At 38.2% G+C, this 27,858-nt stretch overlaps 1 protein-coding gene and 1 pseudogene across 2 annotated transcripts in view; both read left to right on the top strand.

The window, feature by feature from the left end:
• ATXN7 (ataxin 7) overlaps window positions 1-27,858 on the top strand; it is a 144,188-nt gene that overhangs the window by 8,114 nt on the left and 108,216 nt on the right. The window contains exons 1-2 of one of the 2 annotated variants that reach the window (XM_053930303.2): window positions 14,038-14,124; window positions 24,292-24,390. The gene's annotated coding sequence lies outside the window, so the exon portion shown is untranslated. Of the gene's footprint in view, window positions 1-14,037; window positions 14,125-24,291; window positions 24,391-27,858 lie in introns of those variants that run through there. The other variant, XM_053930301.1, reaches the window with a different exon arrangement.
• LOC123479366 (actin-related protein 2/3 complex subunit 2 pseudogene) lies at window positions 9,544-11,359 on the top strand (annotated as a pseudogene).

Raw genomic sequence — 27,858 nt, 5'->3', positions numbered from 1 at the left:
CTGGACTAAAAAGTCATACAGTGTCACCTTGGCTGGTGTGGCTCAGTGAATTGAGCACCAGCCTGCTCAATTGAGGGGTTGCCAGTTTGATTCCCGGTGAGGATAGTTGCCTGGGTTTCAGACAATATCCCCAGTTGTGGGGCATGCCAGAGACAACCAATCCATGTTTCTCTCCTTCTCTTTCTCCCTCCTTTCCCCTCTCTAAAATAAATAAATAAATATTTTTTAAAAAAGTTATGTAGTGACACTCTGCCACGTTCACTTGGTCACAGCAAGCCACAAGACCAGCACACCACAGGTCTTGCCTACAGGAAATTGGGTGGAGATGGGATGGGGGTCATTGTTGAGGCCATCTTTGCAAACAATATGCCCCAGTATGCTTTTGTTGTATTAACCAATTTTTTTGTTTGCCTTGACTGATAAACTCTGGTGAGAAGCAGTGCTAAGTTCTTCCCTGTATTATCTCCTGGGATAATAGTTGTATGAGGTAGGCACTGTTATCATTCCCGTTTTAAAGGTGTGATAAGTGAGCCTTAGGGAGGTTAAGTAATTTGCCCTAGATCTTTTACCTAGGTAGGGGCAGATCCTAAAAGTTGGGGGAAACCTGTCACTATACCAGCGCTTTTTAAACCCACAGCTGAAAAAACTTTCATGGGGGAAGGAGAGTGAGAAGTAGAGGAAGCACATGTTTAAAGAATCTCAGTGGAAAAATCCAATAGATTAATATTTTCCATGAATTTTGTATTTTATTCCACGATACATCCATTTTTCTACCATCAAATTAATAGTTTAAATTGTATGCCAATCAAATTAAATTTTATCTGCCAAAATCTTTGAGAAAATGGATTTTTCTGGACTTGAAATAATAGCTAATGAGCTAAAGGTGTTTGGTTGTAAGCAGTAGAAACTAAATCTGGCTACTTGAAGCAAAAAAGAAGGTTACTGAAAGGATGTGGTGTAGCTCCCAGAAATGACAACGGAGCTGAGGAGGGAAACCTCAGAGTGGATCAGATCCAGAATAGCTTCAGGGATCCAGGTAGCAGTGCCACCTCAGGTCACTGGATTTATTAACCTCTCCAACTAACTGTTTTTAACACCATTCTCTACTGAGAGAGTATCTCTCAGGCCCAGACTGGCCCTCGACAGGTACTTAGTTACTGTATCTCCCAGAAAGTACTTACTGGGGGAGTTGTCATTCCCCAGCAGGGAGAGTTGATGTAGGGCTAGTAAAACCAACAGATGTCCACTGTCCGAATACTTGTGGGCTGCTGTATGAGAGTTGGTTTGTGCATTATCTGTCACATTTAACATTTGCAACACCTCAGTGGTCCCTGATTCACCCTTCTCCCTCCCAACCTCACATGCCTCCAAGGGTTTTTAAACGCCAGTGTGAGAAGAACTCTTGTGACTGTATACCATCCATTTCCATTTCTGCTGATCAGCACTTGCCATTGTAAGTGCACTAGTATATTCATTTTTTATGTGTTACTCTTTTCTAAAGCATACACATTTCCCTGATTTTTAAAGAAAAGCATATGGACTGTAATTTAACTGTTTATTAGTAACAGGGTCTCTGTTAAAAACATTTTCTGCCCAGTGCATAGTGACCCCGTAGGACACAGTAAGATAAATTGTCCCCTGCACTAAACTTCTCCAAACTGCCCTACATTTATTTTTCTGTCTACTGCTGATGTCTAGCTGCTTTCATTGTAACCTTGCCAATACTTCAGACATTTTAGACCTTACACAGCTCATAGACTAAAAGACCAACCAAATTATCTAGCCTTTATAGTGTAAGTAAAACCATGTTTCAAATGATAAAATGTGCAAATCCAATGTGATTTTATTCAGAGCATTTTCACATGTATTCTGTGTTTTATTTTATACTCCAATCTTTCGAAGTCAGAGAGGAGCAGATTTGTCCCCATTTTTCAGATGAACATATGATTTAGGAAAGGCAAGTGATTTCTCCTTCAGCATAGGACTGTTGGCCGGAGAACCTGAGTGTTCTACCCAGGCCCTTGCTGAGGGCGGTTCTAGAACAGTGGTTTACCAACTGCAGAAGCCCCTTTTCTGGCTTCTCAAGGTTCTGAGCTAAATCGGAGATGGGTACATCTACGTTTAGCCTCTATTACTGTGGGAACATTGGGGTATAAGGAAGGTATCTAGTAGTCACCTTGGTCATTAGCAGCCGCTTTTGTTTGTTCTTGCTTTGGAGACCCAGCATCTTTTTATTTCCCCACAAATACTATAGTGAGGAGCCGACTTACCCCACCTCTTCTAGCAATGATTAGCTCATTTTGAAGTACCTCTTGGAGCCCTTCAGTCTGGCCTTTTTTACTTCCCCATGGTGTAATTACCACCTTGTGATGCAGTCACTTGTCCTTTCAGCTCCTGGACCCTTCTTTTAAACGGTCTGCTCTGTTTTCTGCTCTTCAGGTCCACTATCACAAGAGATTTTGAGAGGAGCACTTGGTGCTTTTGTTTAATTAGGGTCTTCAGGCAGTTTTCTCAACAATAGTGTTTTATGTTAGGTCCTTTCCCCTATGCTTTTAAAGTTTCATTGTAGTCTGAACCATAAATGTGCTCCTAGTGGTGATGTGGTGGTTCTGTTTGGTCAGAATTTGTGGTAAATAGAGAGATCTCACACTTTTCCCTAGCTTTTAGAACTCTGTCCTAATTTTTAACACTAGCTTTTGAATTGTCTTTTTAAATTTGCTTCAGGCACTGATTTCTACAGCTTCTAACCATGTTCAGTTAAGACTTAACATTAGTTAAAAAACTGCCTTTTTTTCTCTTGCATTTTAAGTTTGTCTAATGGTCTTATTTTTGCAGAGTTTTTGAACTTTTATTTTTTTAAAGATTTTATTTATTTATTTTTAGACAGAGGGGAAGAGAGAGAGAAACATCAATGTGTGGTTGCTTCTCATGCGCCCCCTACTGGGGACCTGGCCCTCAACCCAGGCATGTGCCCTGACCGGGAATCAAACCCTGCAGCCCTTTGGTTCACAGGCCGGCACTCAATCCACTGAGCCACACCAGTCAGGTCAGATATTATAACTTTTAAAGAGAGGGGAAGGAAGTGAGAGAAGGAGAGAAGCATGTGAGGGATACATTAATCTTTTATTTCTATATATTTTATTCATTGATATGTTTAAGTTTCCACATATTGAACACAAGGAATTTTTAGTGGTCTGGCACATATCTCCTCTTACATGCTCTAAGAGGAAATATTTAAGACTCCATTCTCTATCCCCTCCCCTCTCCATCCTGTTGTTTATTATCGTTCTGATAGTTATAACTATAAGTCACTTGGAAATGAAAGTTAGAGAAGAGACCACTTGCTACTACATTAGGACAGTTTAAAAGGAATCACTTGTTCAAATTTACTGGCTTCCTGAAGCTAGTAAAGATGTTTATGATTTCTAAGATTCCCTGTTAATATATTTCAGTATTATAAGACAGTGAGTAACACATGTGTACCTGTGTCGTCTTATTAAAATTAGTTGTCTTATTAAACAGCAGTCATGAACTGGTAGTAGGCAGGTTTCTTAGTGTGTCTGTTGCTTTAGCTAACAGCCAGCAACGATTAACTTTCTTTTCCATAGATCTGGTGTCAAGTATTAATCAACTGTAGACTGGAAAGTTTTTATTGGCTAGCATTTGTAGTGGAAGAAACACCAGTCTGTTTTTTATCTGTAGTCTCTTAGCCATATAACTTAATATGATATTGTCTGTGTGGTGTTCTTACAAAGAAAAACAGTTCCATTCCTTTTCATGTGTATTAGGGAGTACTTCAGAGTGTGAAAATAGTGAGTTTTAAACTTGAAGAGTTTAATTGTCTCAGTTAAGGTCATGATGTATACCAGGGGAAAAATTTGAGCGTTAAATCCAATTTAACATTCTTGTTTTTCACATTTTGAATGGTTTTGCAAGTTTAAAAAGTAGTTTATAAAATAATTATATGATTGACAATCTTAAAATACACAAGAAATAAATGTAATTTGGATTTTGAGTTTCAAGAATTACATACATTTGGTTCTTATAGAAAACAGATTCCTGAATACTTACAGGGTTTTATTTTTTTTAATGTTTTCCTGATTGCAGAAATCATACATAGGTGTTTATAAAAATTTGGAAAATTTCACAAATACACAGAAGGAAGTAAAAGTGACTTACACACTTCAATTTCCCAGACATACCACTTTTAACATTTGAGCGTATCCACCCAGCTCCTTATATAGTTCCCCAATATAATATCCTTTGAAATGAATGCTTAGAAGTAGGAATAAAGAGTGGAAAAATATTCATATAGTAGGAACTCAGTTTTGTTAATCCCTGCTGCCTCTCTCAGGTGTTGCCTTACAGCTGAAGAAAGGGATTTCCCCACCAGGATGGAAGACGAGATCTGTCTTTCCCTTCGGCTGGTCATGGCTAGAGTTTAGAACATTTTTTCTGGAGACTGCTGTTTATCTATGTGCCTGTGTCTTTATCTTAGCAACTCTGTCAGTTCTGAATGCCTGCTGGGTACAGAGGGAGACATTTGGATTCTTGTTGGGATAGCTTGTTGACATAAGCCACATCAGTTCTTATCAACTCTCTGGAAGAATGCTTTAAATCTGCTCTTGTTCAAAAGAGTTCCCTAATATTCAGAAATGATAGTTAACATCTAGGTTACTTGCACCAAGTGAAAGCAAGATGGAGTGTTTATAGACTCCCAGGTGATTTCCAATTAACATCTAACCTTAAATTCAGTCACCTTGGTAAAAGAAAAATCCAAAGAAGGAGCTCAGAGCAGATTATTGTGTAAGCATATGCCAGTCCTCTCCTGTGGAAAAGAAGTGCTCATCTGTTAAAGGGACAGGTAAGGCTAAGCAAAGCAGAATTTTCTTATCCTGCTTATCTTTCACTTTAGTGCAGAAGAAAGATTTATCCTGGGATGAAAGAGAGAAAGAAGAAAAGATCATGGGCAGGTAGCTAGTAATATAAGATGGTTGACTCTCTTTCTGTGTGTATTGGCTAGTGGTAAGCAGATCTTCTGATCTGAGAAAGTAGCAAAGTCAAGTTGACACACAGGGCAACTTCCCCAGGCATTGATACAACTTACTAGTATTCAGGGTGAAAATACAATGCTGACTTCTAGTCCAAGCTCTCAGCAAGAGGAAGCCCAGGTAGAAGTAGGAGAAAGTGGTACCTCCTTGTAAACATTTTATTCTTGACATGTAACAGACTCCTGCCTGTCAGCCCCTCTATTCTGCCTTTCAGGAGCACCTCCTGTGTTCTCCTGCACTGACCAATTTGAAAAGTGTCATTTCTGCCTGAGAACTGTAAGAGCTTACATACAGAGTCTGAAGGAATTGCTCTGGAAGATGAATAACCATTGTGATAACTGGTCACCATCAAAGAAGGGAGATTGCTGGTTTTACAAGTCCATGGTTTGAATTCTTGGGTCTGGCAGGAAACAGAGTCCAGTGCATAAAGTTCAGGAGACTTTAATGAAGAGCTTACTTTCAGAGAAAGGAGGGGGCAGAGTTAAGGGTGACATGGGGTTCCTTCACCCAGAAAGTAACAGCAATTAGAACTGCTATTAGGGTAGATCCAACGGAGCAAAGAGAAGAAATAGCATTCATTCCTGGAGTCCAGAGAGAGAGCTGGAGCCACAGAGGAGGAGGCCACTGACCAAAAATGCCACCCAGAAGAAGGAGGGAATGGGAAGCACTACACCCTTCTCCTACTTGCCCTCCACCTTCTTTGATCTTTGAAGGAGTTCCAGTGTGTTCCTTTGGCCATACCCACTTGGAAGCCTGTCTGTGTGAGCCCAGTGATGCTAACCCCCTACAGGACAGGCTTTGGGGCACAGGGCAGGGTCAGAATGGTGGGAAATTCATCTGGAGATAAAAGAGGGATCAAATAGAAAATCTCTATCATACCCTAGTAGCATATTCATAATCCCACTTTCATCATTTTATCCCATTATCCTCATTTCCTGAAATCCCAAAAATAAACCTCAAGCATGTGAACGATTGATTATGACTCAGTTCTATCTTTTAATATAAGTAGTCGAAACAGTTGCCCTACCCTTATCAGAGTAGCTAAATATTCAAAGAAAGAATCTGAAAAATTCTCAAAAGAATTAGAAAAATCACTGAAAGTCCTTCTGTTGGAGCATTTTGTTCTTGGTTAAAATTAAATCAAGATTTTAAAAAATTATACATGTGAACTGTACACAGTGATTTATCCTAAAGTATAAAAACTATGGTTTTAATCACACACTGGTGAAATAGGTTTTTGTTGTTAAAGTTAAGCTACAAAAAGAAGGTGGAACTTGTGTTTATGTCCTTAAATATTATCTCTTCAGATCTATGTAACTAAGGTGGAATGAATTGGCAAGAAAATTCTTACTCAGCCAATATAAATATAAGAAGAGATTTTTAGTTATTAAAAGTGGATCTGGCCCTGGCTTGTGCAGCTTGGTTGGAGTGTCATCTTGTAACCGAAAGATTGAGGGTTTGATTCCGAGTCAGGGCACATACCTAGGTTGTGAGTTCAATCCTTGGTCTGGGTGCATACAGGAGGCAACCAATTGATGTTTCTCTTTCACATCGATCTCTCCTTTTCTCTCTCTCTAAAAGCAATGAAAAAAAATGCCCTTGGGTGAGTATAAAAGAGAAACCAACAAAAAAAGCAGGTCTGTTTCAATCCATAGCTTTATTGAGCATTTGGTTTTGAGAGATAGGAAGATAAATATTTACTCTGTTTTTCAGAAAATTATGTGTAGTGAATAGAGGTGCACACTCAACTATAATAATAATCAGTGATGGGCACTTTAATGGAAGCATCAGCTGGGCAATTAAAAAGTGATTTGGTCTGTCTTCACCAGAGACTTGTTCATATGGCTCACACATAGTATCAAAAGTCTGCGTTTGCCATGTCCAGCTCTGGTCAGAGTGAGCCTTTTATTATTGACTGTTTCAGTAAGGACAGCCAAGCTTTTGCTGCTTTCCTATTCCTTCAAGAATGGATGACATCCAGAACTATACCATGTCCCTCAGTGGTCCTCTGATCTGGCCCCATTTGCATCTCCAGCCCTCCCTGCCCTTTTAGTTCCTTGTATTTGCCATGCTTCCTCAGTCTTTCTCTTGAGATTCCCTTTGCCTGAGTGCCAGCTGCCACTCTCATCTCCATACACCTTTTCTGCCTCCTGGTCCCAGTTTAAATGCTGCCTCTTCACAGAAGCCTTCCCTGATCTTACAGACAAAACCCAGGGATCTTACGACTTGCTCTAAAATCCTGAACATGGATTTAGGTACTCTTCTCCTTCAAACACCTTTCAATTTATCTGTGTAAAGGTTTGGTGGCCATCTTCCCTAACAGAATATAAGCACCATGTGACTAGGTTATATGCCTGCCTGTTTCACAGCAATGTCCTCAGTACCAAGCTTGGTGCTTAGTGGTGCTCACTAAGAATTGTAGAAGAAAGGAAAAGAACTGGTATCAAGCCCTGACCCCTACCTCTCACACATCAGTTCTGTGGCCTTTGGTATCTGACCACTTGGAGTCTCAATTTCTTATCTGCATAATGGGGTAGTAATGGTAATGGCACTTAGTAAGTGTCAGGACTATGCTTTATTTGTGTCATCTCAATTCATCCTCACAGAGCTGAATGACTTGCTTGAGGCCACACATTTTGTAAATAGGTAACAGGATTTAATTCCAGTTTACCAGTTTAACAGTTTTAGGAACTCAGAGTGTGAGAGTAACTAACTCCACTTAGATGAAGTGACTTCTAACCTGGTTCTAACTTGAGGTTAGCTGAATCTGGAAGCAGCCTGCAATACAAATTCCCTGAGGCATGAACTGGGGCCAGAGAGTGGAGAGACTTGCTGGCTGGGCCAGGGAGTTGCTACTTTCTGTAAAATGCTGCCTGGAGACCTTGATGGGTTTTATGTACTGAAAACATTGTGGAAGCAGAAGTGTCCAAAACCCTTCTCCCAGTTTGTGCCTCTGTAGGAATGGAAGCATTTTAGCTGATTCTTTTATTCTACTGTAGTACGCAGCACAACAATGTTTGGAAAGGAATCAGCTATGTGAGGTAAGGAATGGATGTTTATATTCAGGTGTTTGGTATAATTCTGTTGTTGTTTGTTCTTGTTTTTGTAAGGGTAGATTGCTTAGCCCAGATGAGTGGCAACCTTGCAAAAGTTATTTCACCTCATTGGCCTATTTCTCATTTGGAAACTAAGGATAATTAAAATATCCACCTCGTAGGTTTGTTTTGCAACAACCACACAGTGCCTGGTGCCAAATAAGCTTTCCAACAATGTTAGCTATATTGTTGTTAATATTTCCTGCCTATTCTGGCTCATGTCCCTTGAATGAATGTGCATTGTTTATTTATCAAAAACAGGTTGACTGAGACATAGGAATTGACATATTTTTAAAGATCATGATTTTAGGGTTTACAAAGATAGTAAAATTGACACAGAAAAAAAAAAAACACCTTAATAGGGCAGTCCTAATATTTCTTATGTGTGTTTATGATGAAATGCAAAATGTGAGCTAATTCTTACAGAACCCTTGTATATGTCTGGACTAAGTTTTCCATGTGTTCTCCCTGAGAAGTAGGTTTGATTGTATCTATTATACAGATAAGGAAGTTACGGTCTTTTTCTTTCTAAGATATTATCAGATAACTATAGAGGTAGACATTAAACCATGTGCTTCTCCAAACCATTTTGTGTCCTCAGCATTGTAAAGGCTTCACTTATCTTCCATCAACTTCAGCATCTTTGCCAGGAGGAAAAAATAGAAACAAGGCTCTTAACTTTTTCTAATCTGTTAGATTAATGAAGGCACCAGGCATAGTGTGCTGCCTGGTACATACTAGAGGCTCAGGAAATTTTTATTGAATATAAATATTAATCAGATTGGGTGAAAAATAAAAAGGTGACACAGAAAAGCAGTATTAGCTGCTGGGCTCAGCCTACTTCCTATTAAAAAAAAAAGTCTGAGGTCACTAAAGATTTTATTAGCATAGCCCAGCAATTTTAAACTTTTTTCATCTCATGGCACACGTGAACTGATTACGTAAATTTTATGGTACACCACAAAATATATTTTTGCTGATCTGATAAAAAATTGTTATAATTTTGATTAATTCATACCAGATGGCTATTGTTGTGTTGGCTGTTGTAATTAGTTATTTGACAGTCTAAGGGAAAAGAGGTCAGTGCCCCTAAGTAGTCAGGTATTTGCATGTTTTAAAAATTTTTGTGGCACACTGGTTGAAAATCACTGCCATAGCCTCTTTACGCAGACTAAAGGTTGGAATCTGAGGATCTAAGGTGAAGGAATTTCCTTTGTGTGTTGCAGGGAACAAACTCTAGTCTGTGTAGTTTAGTTATCTACAGAAATCTGTTTGCTTTCCACTAGGTACCCCCACAGCCAAGAAGCTCCTGGTTCTGTCCTTGTGTTGGGCTGATTAGTTTAGTCTCAATGAAGAAAAACTTGTACATTAAAATATACAAACCATATATTGGAAGGTTTAGCTGCTCCTGTTAAGTCATCAATATTGTATTTTAAAGCTAGATCCGATTGATATTTGTTTTTTTTCTTTAGCTCATGTAATTAAGAGTTGATGTAAAGTAAATACCATTTAATGGTAATGGGGGAGAAAGCAGGAAACCTGATTGTATAGGACATCTAGCATGCTGCATTTAAGTCTAGATTTCCTCTCCCTTTTCCCAACAACAGGAAAAAATTATTTCTTCTGGAAAACTTCATTATGGTATGGCATTTATTAGCCATATCAAACATGAAAGGTGCCAGTTAGATGGTAATTTGATGACTAAGTATTTTCTTCGTGGTTTATCATACCACAAAATGAAGAATCTTAAAGAGATAATTATAAATAAAATATACAATATAAATAAAATACACAACGTACATATATGTAGTAAGATGTTACTGTAAATATGAACATATCAAATGTATAATGTAAATATAAAATAACATAAAACAAACTGATACAAATACTGATGAGTCTATACTGATATAAATAAATGATGGAATAAGTAAGCAAATAGAATAAAAAACCTAATATGTTGAAGAATTCCATATGATTTTTGTGATAATTCCCTGAAAGGAGGTGAAACGTAATTGCCCATTCCTTAAATAGACTGTACTTCCTTCCAAAGAGTACAGTATGGAAAGTGAAAAAAAAGTAACTTTAAAGTGGAGAAACCTGCCAAATGGCACTTCAGCCAGATGATTAGGTTAACATGAATAGTGATAAATGTGATCTTGATGCGTTGTAATGAAAATGGCAGCATCGAGGAGAAGTGGCAGGCTAGAGCGGGGGGCTGGGCAGGGTCAGGTCTTGTGGGTGAAGCAGCAGCAGCAGTGGTGGGGCAGTGGTGGCTTGGCAGCTGGGTTCAGGTTTCTGGGGCCAGCCATGGCCATGATCCTGCTGGAGGGGAACAACTGCGTAATTAAGGAGATGCTCATGCTCAAGTTCGAGAACATGGCCGCTGGAAACAAACTAGAAGCAGAAGAAGTAACATTTGCAGATTCTTATGGTCCTCTATCATATTTCAAATCCTAATGGAGACAAAGCAAAAATGATAGTTAGTATTTCTTTGAAATTCTACAAGGAACTTCAGGCATGTGTTGCTGATGAGTTACTAAAGAGAATGTATGGGAGTTACTTGGTAAATCCAGAATCAGGATACAATGTGTCTTTGCTATACGACCTTCAAAATCTGCCTGCATCCAAGGATTCTGTTGTGTATCAGGCTGGCATGTTGAAATGAAATCGTTTCGCCTCTGTCTGTGAGAAATACTGCCAGTTTCAAGAAGAAGGCAAGGAAGGCGAGAACAGGGCAGTCATCCATTATAGAGATGATGAGACCATGTATGTTGAGTCTAAAAAGGGCATAGTCACAGTAGTCTTAAGCACAATGTTTAAGGATGACAACGATGTGGTCATTGGAAAGGTGTTCATCCAGGAGTTCAAAGAAGGACGCAGAGCCAGCCACACAACCCCACAGGTCCTCTTTAGCCACAGGGATCCTCCTCTGGAGCTGAGAGACACCAATGCTGCTGTGGGTGACAATATCAGCTATATTACCTTTGTGCTGTCCCCTCACTACACCAATGCCAGTGCTTAGACAACACCATCAACCTGATACACACATTCCAGGACAACCTGCACTACCACATGAAGTGCTCTAAGGCCTATATTCATATACGCATGCAGGCAAAAACATCTGACTTCCTCAAGGTGCTGAACCACGCTCACCCAGATGCTGAGAAAAAATAAATGAAAACAATTACGGGGAAGACGTTTACATCCCTCTAACTCCTGGGAACTAGAAGAGGAAGCAGCTGGCAACTGAAGGCTGGAACACTTGCTACTGGATAATCATAGCTTTTAATGTTCCACCTCTTCGGGTTCTTAAGGGATTCTCCATTTTGGTTCCATTTTGTACATGTTTGGAGAATAATCTGCAGAAACAAGTTGTTCTTGCAAGGACTTCATAGTTACTAAGAATTAAAAGTAAAGGAAAAGAAAAAAGAAAAATCCACTTGATCAACTTAATTCCTTTTCTTTATCTTCCCTACCTCACTCCCCTTCCCTTCCACCCTCCTTCCAAGCTCTTTTGCTTTGCAATATGTTACTGATAATGAGTCACAGGATAATGCAATCTTAACTTGTTTTCTCCTAAGTATTTGAGTTCTAAACTCCTGTACCTAAAATACTGTTGAGGTCATTAATAAAGAAAATCTTTGTATCTATAAAAAAAAAGAAAGAAAAAAGAAAATGGCTACGTCTACGATCTTCCTTCCTAAATCCCATAATCCCATTATAATCATGAGAAAACCATTGGACAATTGGAGACTTCCTACAAAATACCTAACCAAAATACCTAACTCCTCAAAACTGTTGTCAAAGTCATCAAAAAGGTATAGTCTGGAGAAACTCCTAGAGAAGTTAGGAGACCTGAAAGCTAAATATAATGCGGGACCCTGGATGGGATCCTGGAACAGGAAAAAGACATTAGGCAAAAACTAAGGAAATTTGAAGTATGGACTTCAGTTAATAATAATGTGACAATATTGGTTCATTAGCTGTGACAAATGTAGCAATTACTAATGTAAGAGGTTAATTATAAGGAAAACCAAGTGTAGGGCATATAGGAACTCTGAATAATCTTAACTTCTCTGTAATCACAAAACCATTCTAAAATTCAAAGTTTATTTTAAAAAATGATGGCAAAGACAAATCTATGGTTCAAATTTAATTTTCATCATGCTAGTAGCCTGAAGTACTGGTAAATAAAGCAGCACTTGCTGTTATGGCCAGATTATGATATGGAAGTGGGGCAGCTCTTCCTCACTGCTGTCTTGTAAAGCCATGGCAGCTTGCCTGCAGAAAGAGAATACAATATTTCTAAATGTTCTTGCATGCAGTTTCCTACAGCACGTCTTTTCCCCCTTTGCTTATGCCCAGTAGCAGTCCTGTGAGTGGCATTTGCTGTCCTAGTTAATCAGAGGGTAGGATTAATGAAAAACTCTTCTCTTCCCCTCCTAAGAAGTTTCATTGAGCACTGGAAATGTAGGTCAAATTGCATCACTGCAGAAAGGAGTGAACAGGAAGGTATGTATGAGTGCTGCCAACCTCTCTTTAGACTCTGAGTCACAAAGAACCAGTGTTGAGCAGCTTAGGTATGAGATACAGGTAGTTCCAGAATGTTTATATATTAATCATTGATTTTAAAAAAGATCTCTGTCTAAAGCACTAGTGAAAATAACTCACTAACTTATTTACTTTGTATCTCCCAACTTCTAGAATTCTTTTTGTCTATTATTGATATATTGCAGTAGTTTATATTAATTTAATCGGAGAGATGGTTAGATTATAGAAACTATTGCCATGTGTACATTAAAAAAAAACCCTTTTTGCTAATCATGTAGATCTAATTAATGTATTTTGCTAATTATATGTAATTATATGCTCAATGGAATCAATTAGCATATAGAAATCACAAAATATGTTTTGTATTTCTCAGTTATGTTTAAAGAATACTGTACCATCGTTTTCTATTTTTAAGGGCTAAATCTTATAGATTTTAAGATATAAGAAGTCTCTAAATACATGTTTTTATTTTTACACATTGTATGCTACCTGTCTTTGTAAGATATTCAGATATTGGCTGCTAGTGTGGTCCCTGTGGCTGACATTGTCATGAACAGTAAGCATCACCTGACAGCAACACCTACTGTGCTCTATTCCATTTCCACTCTCTTCTTGCCTGTATCAAGATAATTGGTAATTCATCTGTATACAAAATGGAAAGTCATAGAAAATTTATTTGCAAAGGTTTGGGTATTATTTAATTGAATACATTATTCTGTGAAATATGTTTATAATACAATGTACTTTTAGGTAATTTTAACTTTATTTTGAAGTAATTGTAGATTCATAGGGAGTTGCAAAGATAGTACAAAGAGGTCCTGGTTACTCTTTAGTTTCTCCCATTGATTACATCTTACCTAATATAGTACAATATCAAAACCAGGAAATTGGTATTGGCAGAAAATATGTATGTAATTTTATGTCTTTTTATCCTGTTTAGATTCTAGTAACCACTACCATAATCAAGATAAAGAACTATTCCATCACTGCAGAAATCTCCCCTTGTTACCCCTCTGTAGTCACAGTCATTACTGTTATTCTCACAGCCCCTAGTTCCTGGCAGCTACTAATCTGTTCTCCAACTCTGTAATTTAGTCATTTGGGGAATGTTACATAGATGTGATCTTTTGAGATTGGCTTTTTTTACCTGGCATTTTAGAAAGAACTTTAAAAGACTATTTATGTTAAACATTTTTAAAGAATTTTTTTTTCAAAGAAGTTGTTATCCAGAGTTTGATTCACTAATTTTTACACCTGTGTTTTTCTAGCTTGGGTGTTCTATACTCTGTGTTGCTATATTTGAACAGATACTAAAGTTGTATGTGCTGATATAATATCTGATTATAGCATTAACCTTATTGCTTGCTCTGAAGGCTGATACCATGAAGTTAAAGGGAAATTTACCTCAGGAAAAGCCTGTCAACAAAGTAGGTATTAGAATTGATTACTGAGTATGAATAAGATGTCTAAATGTGTACTTAAAGCATACCAAATAAAGTAAAAGAACTCTTCAAAGAAGAGAGACTTTTTGGAACATATTTAAATGAACAGCAATTGAAATATTTACATTAATTAGTTAATGTAAAGATCGTGTCACAGAATTGCTATATGTGGTTAGTATGAAATGTCACCATATGAAAGCCAGTGTCTCCAGCCTGTTAATCAGATTCTTTGAATGTCTTGAGTAGGATATGGAGCCCTGTGGGTAGATAAGGACTGGGAACAGACAGCCTCAGAAGGAACAAATCTTTCTCAGGTTCCAATATGTTGTTTTCTAACAAAATATAAAAAATACTCCAGGAGCTGTAGGATAACGTGTTAGTGTTTGGCTACAAATAATGATATCGGGGCTCTAGGAAATCCCATGTGGCCAGACCTACAGAACTGAATCCCACAGCACCATTCTGCACTTCACTAGCAGTGAAGGAGAGGATGTGAGCCCTGGCTCCTAGGCTTGCCCAGAACTTGTGTTCCTGAAGATTGTGTCAGGACAGATTCTTATGAATGGGGTCATCTTATAACTGTGTGACTGGCAGTTGGTCTTCATTTGGCTCTGGCTCCTGCATTTTTCAGGGGTGTCAAACTCATTTTCACCTGGGGCCACATCAGCCCTGTGGTTACCTTCAAAGGGCCGAATGTAATTTCAGCTCCTTAACAGTTAAGAAGTAGTTACATTTATACAGTCCTAAAATTATTGCAGCCCTTTGAAGGCAACCACGAGGCTGATATGGCCCCTGGTGAAAATGAGTTTGACACCCCTGTTTTAGATGGTTTTCCTTTCAGATAGGAATATATTCATTGTAATTAAAATCAGCCTCTACTTATGGGCTGAACATCTTTCTATTGATCATCTTTGTTTTATTCAAGCAGCATATGATTATATTTATTGGTAACCGAATGTCTGTCAGACACTGTTCTAAGTGTTTATGTACACTTATACATGTAATTACAGTATTGAAAAATTGCACTAATGATATGCATTAAATCATGGATCTGAAATAAACAGCACACTAAGTACTAAGTAACTCTAACAAATAGGCCAATTTTCTTGATAGGTTTATTTAAGCGGTCTAATGCCCAAAACACAATACATATTTTTATATGTATATGTATATATACACACACATATGTATACACACACATATAGTATAATTTAAAAAATATATAATATGTATAGTAATTTTCAAAACATATTTGTTAATTTGTTTATTCATGAGGCAGTGTGTGAATAATATGGAATCAAGAGATATAAGGCCTTTATAAAAGGCCTACCCACCCCTTTTATAAATAGTTTTCTATACAGTTGAGGAAAACAAGTTACAAATACAAGAAAAAGCATCTAACTACAATAGTGAAAACTGCTTAACCTGTCAATGCAACATGTATAAAAAGGCAACCCATAATTATCAAATCTTTCATATCATAAGAGCTATAAATGTTCAGAGTAGGAAACAATTATTGATCTCTGATCCTTGATTTTGACACCTGCAAAATGTGGTAATACCTATCTCATAATGAGAAATGAATAAAACATATATGTAAAGACAATATAATGCCTACTACTTACTACACCTTCAATAAATTATAGCTGGGCTATTGATAATGAAAATTCTAATGGTAATTAGAACAACAATAGTACTGTATTGGGGTAGGCTGACTGCTATGGATACCCAAAACCTCAGTAGCTTAACACAATACACGTTTATTTCTTACTCAAGTTATAGCTCAGCATGGATTGTTACACACACTCTTGCTTCACCCAATCATTCAGGGGTGAAATTTTATAGCTCTGTCCACCTCTAGGTACTTTAATCCCTCTCTTTTTGACCAGCAGAGATACTTAAGATGAAGACAATAAGGTTTGCATGGGCCAGGTCTAGAAATGGCACCCAACCTTTCTGTTCACATTTTAGGACTCCTTCACATAGCTATGCCTTATTGCAATGAATACGGGAAAATTTAGTCTAATTAAGTGCTCTGGAAGATAAGAATGTGGATATAGGTGAGCAATGGCAATCTCTATCACAAATAATATTTAGAAAGGCTTAATAGAAGAGGAGGAATTTTTCTTCAATCTTTTAGAGAAGTGAAATTTCTAATAGGTTACCCAGCCTGCCTTTAACTGGTGTTATTTAAAAAGGTAGGGTAGAATAATTTTTTAATAAGTTTTTTATCTTTATTTTTTAAATATATTTTATTGATTATGCTATTACAGTTGTCCCATTTTTTTCTCCCCTTTATTCCCCTCCGACCTGTACTCCCCCTCCCAGCATTCCCCCCCTTTAGTTCATGTCCATGGGTCAGACATAAAAGTTCTTTGGCTTCTCCATTTCCCACACTATTCTTAACCTCCCCTTGTCTATTTTGTACCTACCTTTTATGCTTCTTATTCCATGTACCTTTTCACCCATTCTACCCCCTCCCCAACCCTGCTGATAACCCTCCATATGATCTCTATTTGTGTGAATCTGTTCCTGTTGTAGTTATTTGCTTAGTTCGTTTTTGTTTTTTCAGGTTCGGTTGTTGATAGTTATGAGTTTGTTGTCATTTTACTGTTCGTAGTTTTAATCTTCTTTTTCTTAAATAAGTCCCTTTAACATTTCATGTAATAAGGGTTTGGTGATGATGAACTCCTTTAACTTGACCTTATCTGGGAGGCACTTTTTCTGCCCTTCCATTCCAAATGATAGCTTTGCTGGATAGAGTAATCTTGCATGTAGGTCCTTGCCGTTCATGACTTGGAATACTTCTTTCCAGCCCCTTCTTGCCTGCAAGGTTTATTTTGAGAAATCAGCTGATAGTCTTATGGGAACTTCTTTGGAGGTAACTGTCTCCTTTTGTCTTGCTGCTTTTAAGATTCTCTCCTTTTCTTTAATCTTGGGTAATGTAATTATGATGTGCCTTGGTGTATGCTTCCTCAGGTCCAACTTCTTTGGGACTCTCTGAGCTTCCTGGACTCCTGGAAGTCTTTGCCAGATTGGTGAAGTTCTCCTTCATTCTGTTTTCAATTAAGTTTTCTACTTCTTGTTCTTCCTCTTCTCCTTCTGGCACCCCTATGATTCAGATGTTGGAAGTTTAAAGTTTTCCCAGAGATTCCTAAGCCTCTTCTCCTATTTTTGTATTCTTGTTTCTTCATTCTGTTCTATTGAATGTTTAGTTCTTCCTTCTCAAGATTGTTGATCTGAGTCCTGGTTTCCTTACCTTCACTGTTGGTTCCCTGTATATTTAGCTTTATTTCACTTTGCATAGCCTTCACTTCTTCCTTTATTTTGCAGCTGTACTCAGTCATTTCTGTGAGCATCCTGACTACCAGTGTTTTGAACTCTGCGTCTGATAAGTTGGCTATTTCCTTGTCACTTAGTTCTTTTTCTGGAGTTTTGCTCAGTTCTTTCATTTGAGCCATATTTCTTTGTCTTGGCACACCTGTTATGTAGTAAGGGGCAGAGTCTTAGGTATTTGCCAGGACAGGCAACCCACGTTGTTGCAGTTGTGTGGGTGTATGTGGGTGAGGGGTCCGAGTGGGAACTATGCCACTTGCTTAGCTCTTGGCTGGCTTTCAGTCACTTCCTTTGCTACCCACCAGCAAATTGGGCTCTTCTGGTGCTGATTCACGGGTGGGCGGTTTTGTGTATGTTCTAGGACCCTGTGAATCTCTCCAACAAACTCTCTTGTGAGGCTGGGAATTTCTCCTCCTGCCTCAACCCGCACAGGTTTTTTCAGTCAGAGGTTTAGAGGCTTTATTTCCCTGTGCTGTGTGATCTGTCTTGCTCCCCAGTTATTCCTCCTGGTTTATCCACGCCCAAATGTGGGATTGCCTGCCCCGCCAGCTGCCGCCTTGCTGCAAGTCCTCTCCGCCTGGGCTGCCTATCTCTGCCTCTCCAAGGGGTCTGGATGAATGTTTCTGCTTTAACTCCTTGGTTGTCGGACTTCGGTACAGTTCAATTTTCTGGCAGTTGTCGTTATTTTTTGTTTTTAAATTTGCTGTTGTCCTTCTTTTGGTTGTGTGAGGAGGCAAAGTGTATCTACCTATGCCTTCATCTTGGCCAGAAGTCCAGAAGAATGTTTTTTTCAATGCTGCAAATGTTATTAATCAAATGACACATTTAATCCACTAGGCACTGCCTTTACTGTAAGCCATTTAACAACTATAGCCCTCCATCTCCTCACTTATAAATATTCATCATAGAGTTGTGTTGAAGATTGAACAAAACAGTGCATGTAAAGTTCTTTACCCAGGGTCTGGCCCAAGGTAAATACTCAGGAACTAAGTTATTATTATTGGTAGTTTTATTAATAAATATGGCCCTAGAGTCATTTATTTGACATCTTTTTTAAAGGAACACGTTAGACTAGCAAAGAATGACTCAGCTGAGGATATTTATATGAATTGTAGAATTCTGCAACTCCAGGCCAGTAGGAGATTAATGTTCCCCTTGCACAATATTGAGGGGGAAGACTTCTCTACTCACCCCATGGTCCCCTCCCCTCAGTCAACTCCACAGACTTGATTCCCCTATTAAGAGGACAAGAACATTGCACTTTAATTTACCTCCCACCCCTCTTCCCCTTCCTCAGATTTGAGGTTTGTAGGGGAGCTTGGCTGGGATAACTGAGAGTAAATGCTAAAACAGCTACTTATTGCTCAGACCTAATTGCAAGTCCTTAGCAAGACATGAACATCTTTCCCCAAGCACATGTTAACCTTAGTGGGCATAGCTGTCAAAGCCTGTGGTTCCACTTAATTCAATTCTATTCAGTAGGCATATGTTAACACCTACAATGTCAGGACCTAGGGATACAAGAATGAAATGAAATGTTATAAACACTGCCTCTAAGAAGTCTACTTTAGGAGATAGGTGTGTTGATCTGAAGAGATTTCATCTAGGCAAGGTTTTCAAGGCTGGATATGAGTTACTTACAAGGTAGAAAGAAAGGAGTTTTAGGTGGTGGGAACAGTAGTTGTGGAGGAATAAAGGTAGAGATTGCTGTGGTGGCTGACAGTGAAAGAAATGATTTTAAGCCCAGGTCTACACTGTCCCACTTCTGCCCCTTAATGGCCTTACATCACAAGCCTCAGTTTGCTTTTTGTTAAAGGTGTGTAGTAATAGTTCCTGTATCACAGACCTGAGAGGATTAAGTGAGATGATACATGGGTTAGTACCAGGCACATAGTAAGTGCTTAGTAAATATCAGCTTTTGCTACTCTTTTTGTCATGTACTTTTGTAAATCAACCTGAAAATGTACTTAACTGACCAAGGATTTCGTCATGGAGACAAATTGGAGAACTACTGGGAATTTTATTATATCTGTTTCTCTGTATGGCTAATGGTTAAATAGTGTGCTATAGTCACAGTTGATGGAGGAATGGTTTGCTGATCCCTGAATCAAAAGGAAAAAGAGACCGGTTAACCTCAGTGAAGCCTGGGAGAGAGGACTTGACGTAAGAGAGCTGTGAGACCTTAAATAGTGAAGGGAGTGCAGGATGGCAGTATGGAACCCTTTGGATCGAATAGAGCTGTGAGTGTGTGCAGATATGTAGAAGTTGTTAGAAAATGGAAGCACCTTTAAAAATGTTAAGACTGTGAGGAGTTTCATGTAGGATCGGGAAGTCCAAGACTGCCCACGGGGGCTAAAATGTGTTAATGAAACCTAGTCCAGAGGTGTTAACTGTTCTTCCTTGTAAGTGGTTTCATCTCCCTCTTTACCAGTTGTTTTCAAACTCTTATTTGGTGTTCAGTGGAGTGATCCTGACAGCAATACCTGTAGTTCATTAATTGCAAAATCTCCAGCTGAGCTTCAAAGAGGGGAATACCCAGTAGCACGACTGAAAAGACAGGTTGTGTGGAGAGGTTCATTCTGAAATTTGCTTTGCCAGGGAGAAAGCTGACCAGGGTAAAAGCAAAGTGGAACTTGGGTAGGAGGTCTGTGAGTAAACTGGGGACCTCATTAATTCAGATTTCTGTAGAATATCCCTACCCATGACATGTAACCTGCTTTTAAAATTTCTGTTTTTTTGCCCTGGTCTGTGTGGCTCAGTTTGTTGGGCATCGTCCTACAAATCACAAAGTTGTTGGCTCATCAGGCACATGCCTGGGTTGTGGGCCAGGTCTCAGGTTGGGGGGCGTGCAAGAGGCAACTGATCAGTGCTTCTTGCTCACATCAGTATTTCTCTTCCCCCTCTCTAGAATCAATAAAAAGAAAAAAAAATCTTTTTTAATTTGTAGTTTTTCATTTGGGAAAAGAAACTTAGGAAAACAACATAGGCTCAGAGTCACAAGCTTTACTGCCTCTAGGAGACAGGCCTGGCAAGAAAATAAGTGACTCAGAAAGGTGGGTGCCTTAAAAAGTACATGCCCAATGACAAGAGGCTGCAGAGGACACAGCATCACCCAGTTGTCCCTAAGCAGATTTTTGGACATTCCAAGGGAACATGACATTTTATTTGAATCACCCCACCTTTTAAATATTAGCAAAAATTTCTTTTTCCCTAAGATCACCAAAGAGACAAAAAAGAGGCCTATTGTAGGCTTCTGGACTTCTGGTTTGCAGTGAGGGTCAAAGAGTGGAGAGAAATGCATAGCATAAGGAGTTAGGTGGCTAAACTGGACATACTGCTGACTCTAGTGCCAGGCACAGTACCTGTCACGGAGCACACACTAAACATGGTTTAATTAAATAAAGAGACCGGCTTGTGTGAACTTCCCTTGGTTTTCAGTCTTTTCACACATAGAATGGAAAGATAGGAGTTAGCTTTCCCTCAGCTCTAACTTAGAAGACAGAGTCAAGTCAAAACTTGTGTTGCCCTCCTTGTGGGGCCTACCTCTCTAGACTTCTCTCTTCCCTTTCATGCCTCCTAAAGCACCCAGGGTGCCATTCTCACATTACAGCTCCATGGTTTGCCTAGAATTTAAGAAAGTTTCTGAAATAAAAAGAAAGTTTGTACTGTTGTGCTTCAAAACAAGACTGCTCAGTTTTGCCTGTTTTTTTTTTTTTTTCTTTATCCTGGCTAGTAGGTTTTTGCTTAATTTTTACAGACTCTATTATAGAACAAGAATATTCCAGATTATACCTTAAATTGCAACAAGGCTCTCAGAGTCTTAAAAGGACATAGAGATGTTACTCCTAAAAAATAAGTCATTTTCTCTATAAAAGTTAATATAATGCTGCCCATGAAACAGTATGGGCTTTTCTTTATTTAAAGGTAATGAGAGGATTTTTCTGAACCTTTGGGCACTGGATCTTCTTTTATAAAAAATTCTGGTGATATCTGTCCTTTTATTTTTTCAGTAGAAAAGTTTTAACTGTCTTGAGCAAGATGATTATTCTTGCAGTTATCAGAAATCAATTGGAAAAGATTTAAGCTCAGAAGAAGGGGGCCAATTTCCCTTCAGGTCCAGGGAATTCTTGAAAGTCTAGGGAAGGAAGTGCTTGGGTCTCTGGGGACTAGACTTGGGACAGGAAAGACCTAGAATGCCAAGCACAAACTGTTTTCTGTTCTCTTCTGTAGGGTTAGGTTGCCTCTTGGGTCCCTTTCACTCTGAGCTGCACGTTTATTCTTTTCTCTTTGCCTACTGATTCTTTCCTATAGACAGAGTACACAGGGGTGCTTGCAGCCTAGAACAGAATAGGCCCTCTTCATTCCAATTTCTAGTTTCAAGAGAAACAAGTTCAATATCCCTTTGGGTCATGTGTCCAGCTTTGGCTAAAACGGGAGCAGTTGGGACTCCCATAGAATAAATAGGACTTGGCGTGGAGTTGAGAATTACATAGTGCTAAGAAAAAGAGTCACCATGGGCTAGGCAGTAACTCTGAAAGAGTGGCATCGTCTACCATCTCACCCTCCTGCCCTCAAAAAAATAAAGAGTAAATAAATTTATCCTTTTATGACTGCAAAACATTCCAGTTACATCATTCTTTTTTTTTTCTTGTTTCCTTCTAGTCTCACCTCTGTCATTTAAAATAAATCTTTAAAAAATTTGTATCTATTGAATACTGGTTACATAGTAGGTAGTGAATAAATAAAAGCTATCAAATTTTGTTTCTGTTCTTAGACAATGTTCCCCAGTCTACGTTTTAAACTATTTCTCTTTCTCTTGGCAAAACAAAATGAAGTTGCTGTTAGGCAGTTTGATGCACTGGAAAGAGAACTAAATGGCACCAAAGGCTTCCATCCTATTTCCAATTTCAAGCCATTTATTTGCTGGGTCATCTTGAGCAAATTATGACCTCTCTCACTGTTTGTTCACTAGCAGAATGGAGATTATAATAACTGCTTTTTTGAGCAGTGTCATTGTGAAGATAAAATGAGAGAATATATACAAACATATGATGGTTTTTTCTGCTATGAAAGAAAGATTTCTGACCCCCTCTTTTAAGTAGAGAAGTTACTATTTTTAAATGCTTATTTTTAGTAACTGCCACTACCATTTTCCTCTCAGAATAGGGTTTCCTTTAAAGCACTTTTAAGGTCTGTGGACTGGAAAAAGGTGAAATTTTTTTATGACAAATACTATCTTAGGTGAAATTTCATAGCACGTAAAATCTGATGGCTTCCTTGGGTACTTTGGAGATATAGTTGGAATGTCCTGATGGAAAACTGAAAAATAGCTTGACCCAGTGAAATAAGATCAAGCGCAGAGTCTAATCTGATGCTGGTTTTGTTCCACCTCCACCTCAAGTGTACTTTGAAGGAATCACCGTTAGTGAGGTGAATGGTTATCTCTAACACATAACATCTTTATTGGCTGTCTTCTTCTTATAATTTGTAGCTTCCTTTGAGTGATTGTTGCATTCAGTATTTAGGATGCAAAGAAATGAATTTTGGCTCAGGACAGACATGTTAAACAAGGTAGTGGGTTTTATTGGAAAGAAGGCAGGAAAGAAACACTAAAGTAGAAATCAGAGAAAAATTTTCAAAGATGGGGGACTGGGAAGGAAATACAAATCTGGGCAAGAGAAGCACCTGGTTTATAAAGATTATAGGAATGATCACTTTACTGAGTGATTACTTTACTGAATAACATTTTGTGGGTGGATAAAACTGAAACTATCTAAAAAAGGGAAAGTGGAAGGATATGATACAGGAATAACTTAAAAGCCAATGAAGATAATTAATAATAAATGTTCAAAACATGGCATAGAATTTCATCCACTAACTTTCCAAGATGCTTTATTAATATCTCACACCATGTAAATATTTGACTTACCATCTCAGTTATGAAAATAAGTAAAAGTTGATCAAAGCAAAAATCCTGTCATGTGACCTTGGTGATAGCCAATGAGGATTATAGGAAGAGAAGTATATTGCCAGTGAATTTTTCATGTGATATCAGGTTGCCTTCTGCTTTATGCTTCAGCATCTGCTCCATAGCTATGTCATTGGCCATATTTCTTGTTCTCTTCTTCTACAAGTCCAACATGGAAACCAGTTAAATTTCTAACTCTGGTTTGTTAATTTCCAGTTCTTTGACTCCTTAACTCAGTCATCTACCCCAAATTACAATAATTTGAATAGTAGCCAGTCTACTTGAAATGTACATGCACGCATATGCACAAAAATGTGTAGGTAATGGAATACAATTTTCTTGTGCTTTTTAGGAAGGTGGTTTGAGTTTTTGTTTCCTGTTTGTGGTATTACGAATTGCTTTTATAAACTGTTAGATGATAAAGGACAGAGTGAGCTCTCCAAATAATAATCTCATTCAGTGTGTGTGTGTGTGTGTGTGTGTGTGTTTAAATCTGTGATTCTGACAGGTTTCATAGGAACAGGTTTTCTGAACAGCCATTTTACAAATTAATTGAAAACTCATTAGTGGCAAGTTATGCACAATTACTTTAAGCCCCAGGAGCCTTCTCTGTGTACATGTTGAACAGTCATTTGTTCTTAGTTTATTGTAAATATAGCCAATTAATTTCATTGTAAACAAAAAAAAACCCAATGACATTTTTTATAAAATTGATAAAGTGCCTCAAATTTTAACACTTTGACATTTCATAGCACATATAATAATTTTGTGACATCTGGTAACTAATGAGATTGTAGATTTCTAGTTAGCTTTACCTGTTGTTTCATCTCTTTGCCCCTTTTCTCTAGATCTGAACAGAATTAAGAAGAAGGCACTTCCACAGTCACAGCAGATGAAGATCCACTGGTAAATTGATCAGGAGTTTTGGCCTGCCCTCCAAAGAAAAGGTAATTGACTGTTCCAACATAGCACAGCTGAAAAAATGGGATGCTTCAGAGTATAATAGCAAGTTTTACCAAAGGATGATGATTTTTAAATTTAAGATATCTGAGTAAGTTTGCAAATTTTAAGCATAACTCTCTGAATATTATCTTAGTAACGTGAAATGATAGTGAATTTGAGAGTACAGTATTATTAGGTGTTTGTCAAAAAAAAATAACTGCTACATACAGCCCCCCCATTTTTTAAAATTACAGGAAGTCTTTGGAAATAATACAGCCACTCCCCTCCCCCAGTAAACACATATTCATTTTTTTCTTAGGAAATTGTCCAAAGATAATGCTCTTGTGTTTCTGTCCAGCTCTTCTTTCCTCAGCTCCTCCTTTCTTCTCTCCAAAAGCAACATAGACCTAGTTATTCAGGACTGGGAAGATCCTATAGGAATTATAAAACAGGCAGGAGTTCTTTAGACACACTTTCTGGGCCCAGTGCCTTTGCCCAGCCGCCAGATGGCTCTGTGCTTGTGAGCAGTCCCACATCTTTACAAAAATAGCAGCTACCATTAGTTGTTTTTTACCATGCGTTTGCCATTGTGCATTTACTGTTTGGGGAGGAGGGATGGTTAAGTTTCACATAATGTGAAAAAGGAAAAATTCCTGTAGGAATTTCTTTTGTCCCATGGATTCTTTTAATTTTTTCCTATTTTAAACTTCATGGACAGTGGTGAAAAATAACATTAAGCTTTCAACTATATGAACCACCTCATAAAGTTACAAAAACCTCATTTGTAGAAATCCTGCCAGTGAAGCCTCTATGACTCCCCTCTCCCTAGTATTATTCTGCCCAGTATCATTCTGCCACACCCCCACATATACAAGGGCAATTAAGCTGTTCTAGGATAGCTGTGTACTGTGGTGCCAGGTGCAGAAAACTGTCAAATCAAATGATTCTTTTCCTGGAGGAATTTTTATTAAAAAAAAAAAAGACTCATGCTTCCATCTCCTAAAAGCAATGTGGGGCTTACATGTTAACATGAGGTTTAAGATGAGTTATTGAAAGATAAAACTGAACAGAATCCAGAATCCAAATAGGAAAGCTCAAAGGCTTTTTACCCTCTAAAATTGATCAGTTTACTTTAGGCAACAAATGCTATGCTTCAACCAGGTTTTAGGCAACTGTAGCAAAGTTGGAAACATTTTGAACAACTTGAATATTTATCTACAAACATAATATTTTTGCTGTTACCAGACAGAAACAGGAACTTTGGGAAAGATGTGGCAGTTCTGGTTAGGTGTTTAGGAGAACAGTAAGTACTGGGCAGCTCTGAAGTCTCTACTCCTAAAATAGGCCCTTAGAATTTTATGGCTTAAAGCCAATAGGGCAGCAATGCATAGGTACCCTTCAGTGATCATCCAAGTCATCACAAAGGATGACATTTATTGTGGTATGTCTGGAAGACATCAGAGAAGAGAGAAGCAGGGCTTTCCTACATGGTGGTCAGCAACTGGCAGTGGTGAGATTTGGTGGGAAGGGAGGGAGGAAACATTTGACAGAAATGCCAAAGGAGCACTTTAGTCCATAACTATTTATCGAGTTTGTACTATGTGCAAAGAGATCATTTGAAGAGGAAAAGAGAAGAATAATGGGCAATTTCACAGACTGCATTTATGACATCTGTTGTTCGTTTGTTTCTGAGTACTATTCTGATGAAAAGATTCATATGATACCAAGAAATCAGTGGCAAGAGTCAGGGACAAAAGAAGTGTCACAAACTCAAGTCTGCAGGGACCAGCCAAACAGAGGAATGAAATGGGCCAGGTGGAACTGAGAAACTATCAAATTCATGACCAACCTAAAAGGGCAGCCTCTTTTCAGTACCGTCTCCTTGTAAGCCCAGTATCCATTCAACAAATAGTTATTGCATGCTTACCTATGTACTGTGCTCTTCCAGGCACTGGGAATTAATTAGTAAATCAAAGGGACAAAGCCCCTGACATTGTGGCACTCTCTTTTAATGGAAAGAAACAGATAATAGATAGCAAATGCAATAAATAAATACATTATTCATTATACTAGACGATGATAATTGGTTAGAAATAGCATGTCAGGGTAAGGAAAATCAGGAGTTCTGTCTAAATCCAATCCACACTGAACTGCCAGATCTCTGATCTGGGAAGCTAAGCAAGGTTGGTCCGATTAGTACTTGGAAGGGAAAGTCAGCAGTGCTGATGAGGGGTGGGACTTACAATTTTAAATAAGAATGGTCAGGGTAGGATATTTTGAAAAGGTGAGATCTTAGCAGTGCAGATGAAGGACAGTGAAAGTGTTGACTGCCAGACCAAGGAATTTAGAATGTCTGTTGGCAGCAGTAAAGTATAGCAGTTTATATGTACTCCATAAGAAGGAAACTGAAGGGTGGTTGGTGCCTTAGGAATCCCAGCCTCTGGGTTTCAAAGGAAAGTAAGTTGGCCCCTGATTTAATCAGTCTGTGATATTGCTGCTCACCTGGTAGAATTTTGTGACAATCTCACAAAAATCTCAAACAAAATTAGATCTTTTTCTTTAAAAAAAATAATATTCTTATTGACCTAGCCAGGTAGTTCATTTGATTAGAGCATCATCCCAATATGCCAAGGCTGCTGGTTTGATCTCCAGTCAGGGCACATACAAGAAGCAACTAATGATATGTAAATAAGTGGAACAACAAATCAATGTTTCTCTCTCTTTCTCTCTCTCGTAAAAAAATAAAATAAAATTTTTTTTCCGATAGAGACCACAACTGTGTTATATGGGAACAATTCGAGTAGTGATATCTTCAAGATGTAAAAATTACATAAATATATATGTGTGTCAAAAAGTAGGAAATGCAAAAAAAGTGGTAGCTACAGTTGGTGCTATGATGGCTGTGAAGTGTCCTAGGCCTCCTGAGGCCTCTGACTTATAAGGCAAGAGCAGTGAGGACATGACCTTACAGTTTCCATTGCTAACAGCCATCCATTGTTTCTTTTTCCTTTGTCTTTCTTTCTTCCTTTTCTTTTTTTAAGAAAAAAACCACACTTGACTCAGTATCTTTGCATATGGAAGTTTCATGTCCCTCTTTTGGCTGGGACCATACAGAACTTCAGAAAAACTCAGGAGCACATTGCATGCGAAAGACATTAGACATGAAATTTTCAATGTAGTTTGTACAGAAGTCACACTTTTTTGTCCACCTTACAGATATGAATATCACTTTGTTTTAAAACTGATGAGTTTTGCAAAAGGGCCAGAATTATTACTTATTAAGAGATGCACCAGTTTGAGTCTGCTGCTTTCTTACAGTTTTTCAAATTTTATAATGTATTAAGTAAATGTTAAAAAATAAGATCTGTATGAAAAACGTGTTGGGGTGAAGCTATATTAAAATGAAATTTTCCTTTTTAAAATTTTTGTGTTGAGCATCAAAAAGAGGCCTAAAAACTAAGGCCAGTTTTGAG

Source organism: Desmodus rotundus, chromosome 8 (assembly GCF_022682495.2).
Source record: "Desmodus rotundus isolate HL8 chromosome 8, HLdesRot8A.1, whole genome shotgun sequence".
Classification (NCBI taxonomy): domain Eukaryota; kingdom Metazoa; phylum Chordata; class Mammalia; order Chiroptera; family Phyllostomidae; genus Desmodus; species Desmodus rotundus.
The sequence above is the reverse complement of the archived record's forward strand: the minus strand, read 5'-3'. Positions and strand labels throughout refer to the sequence as shown.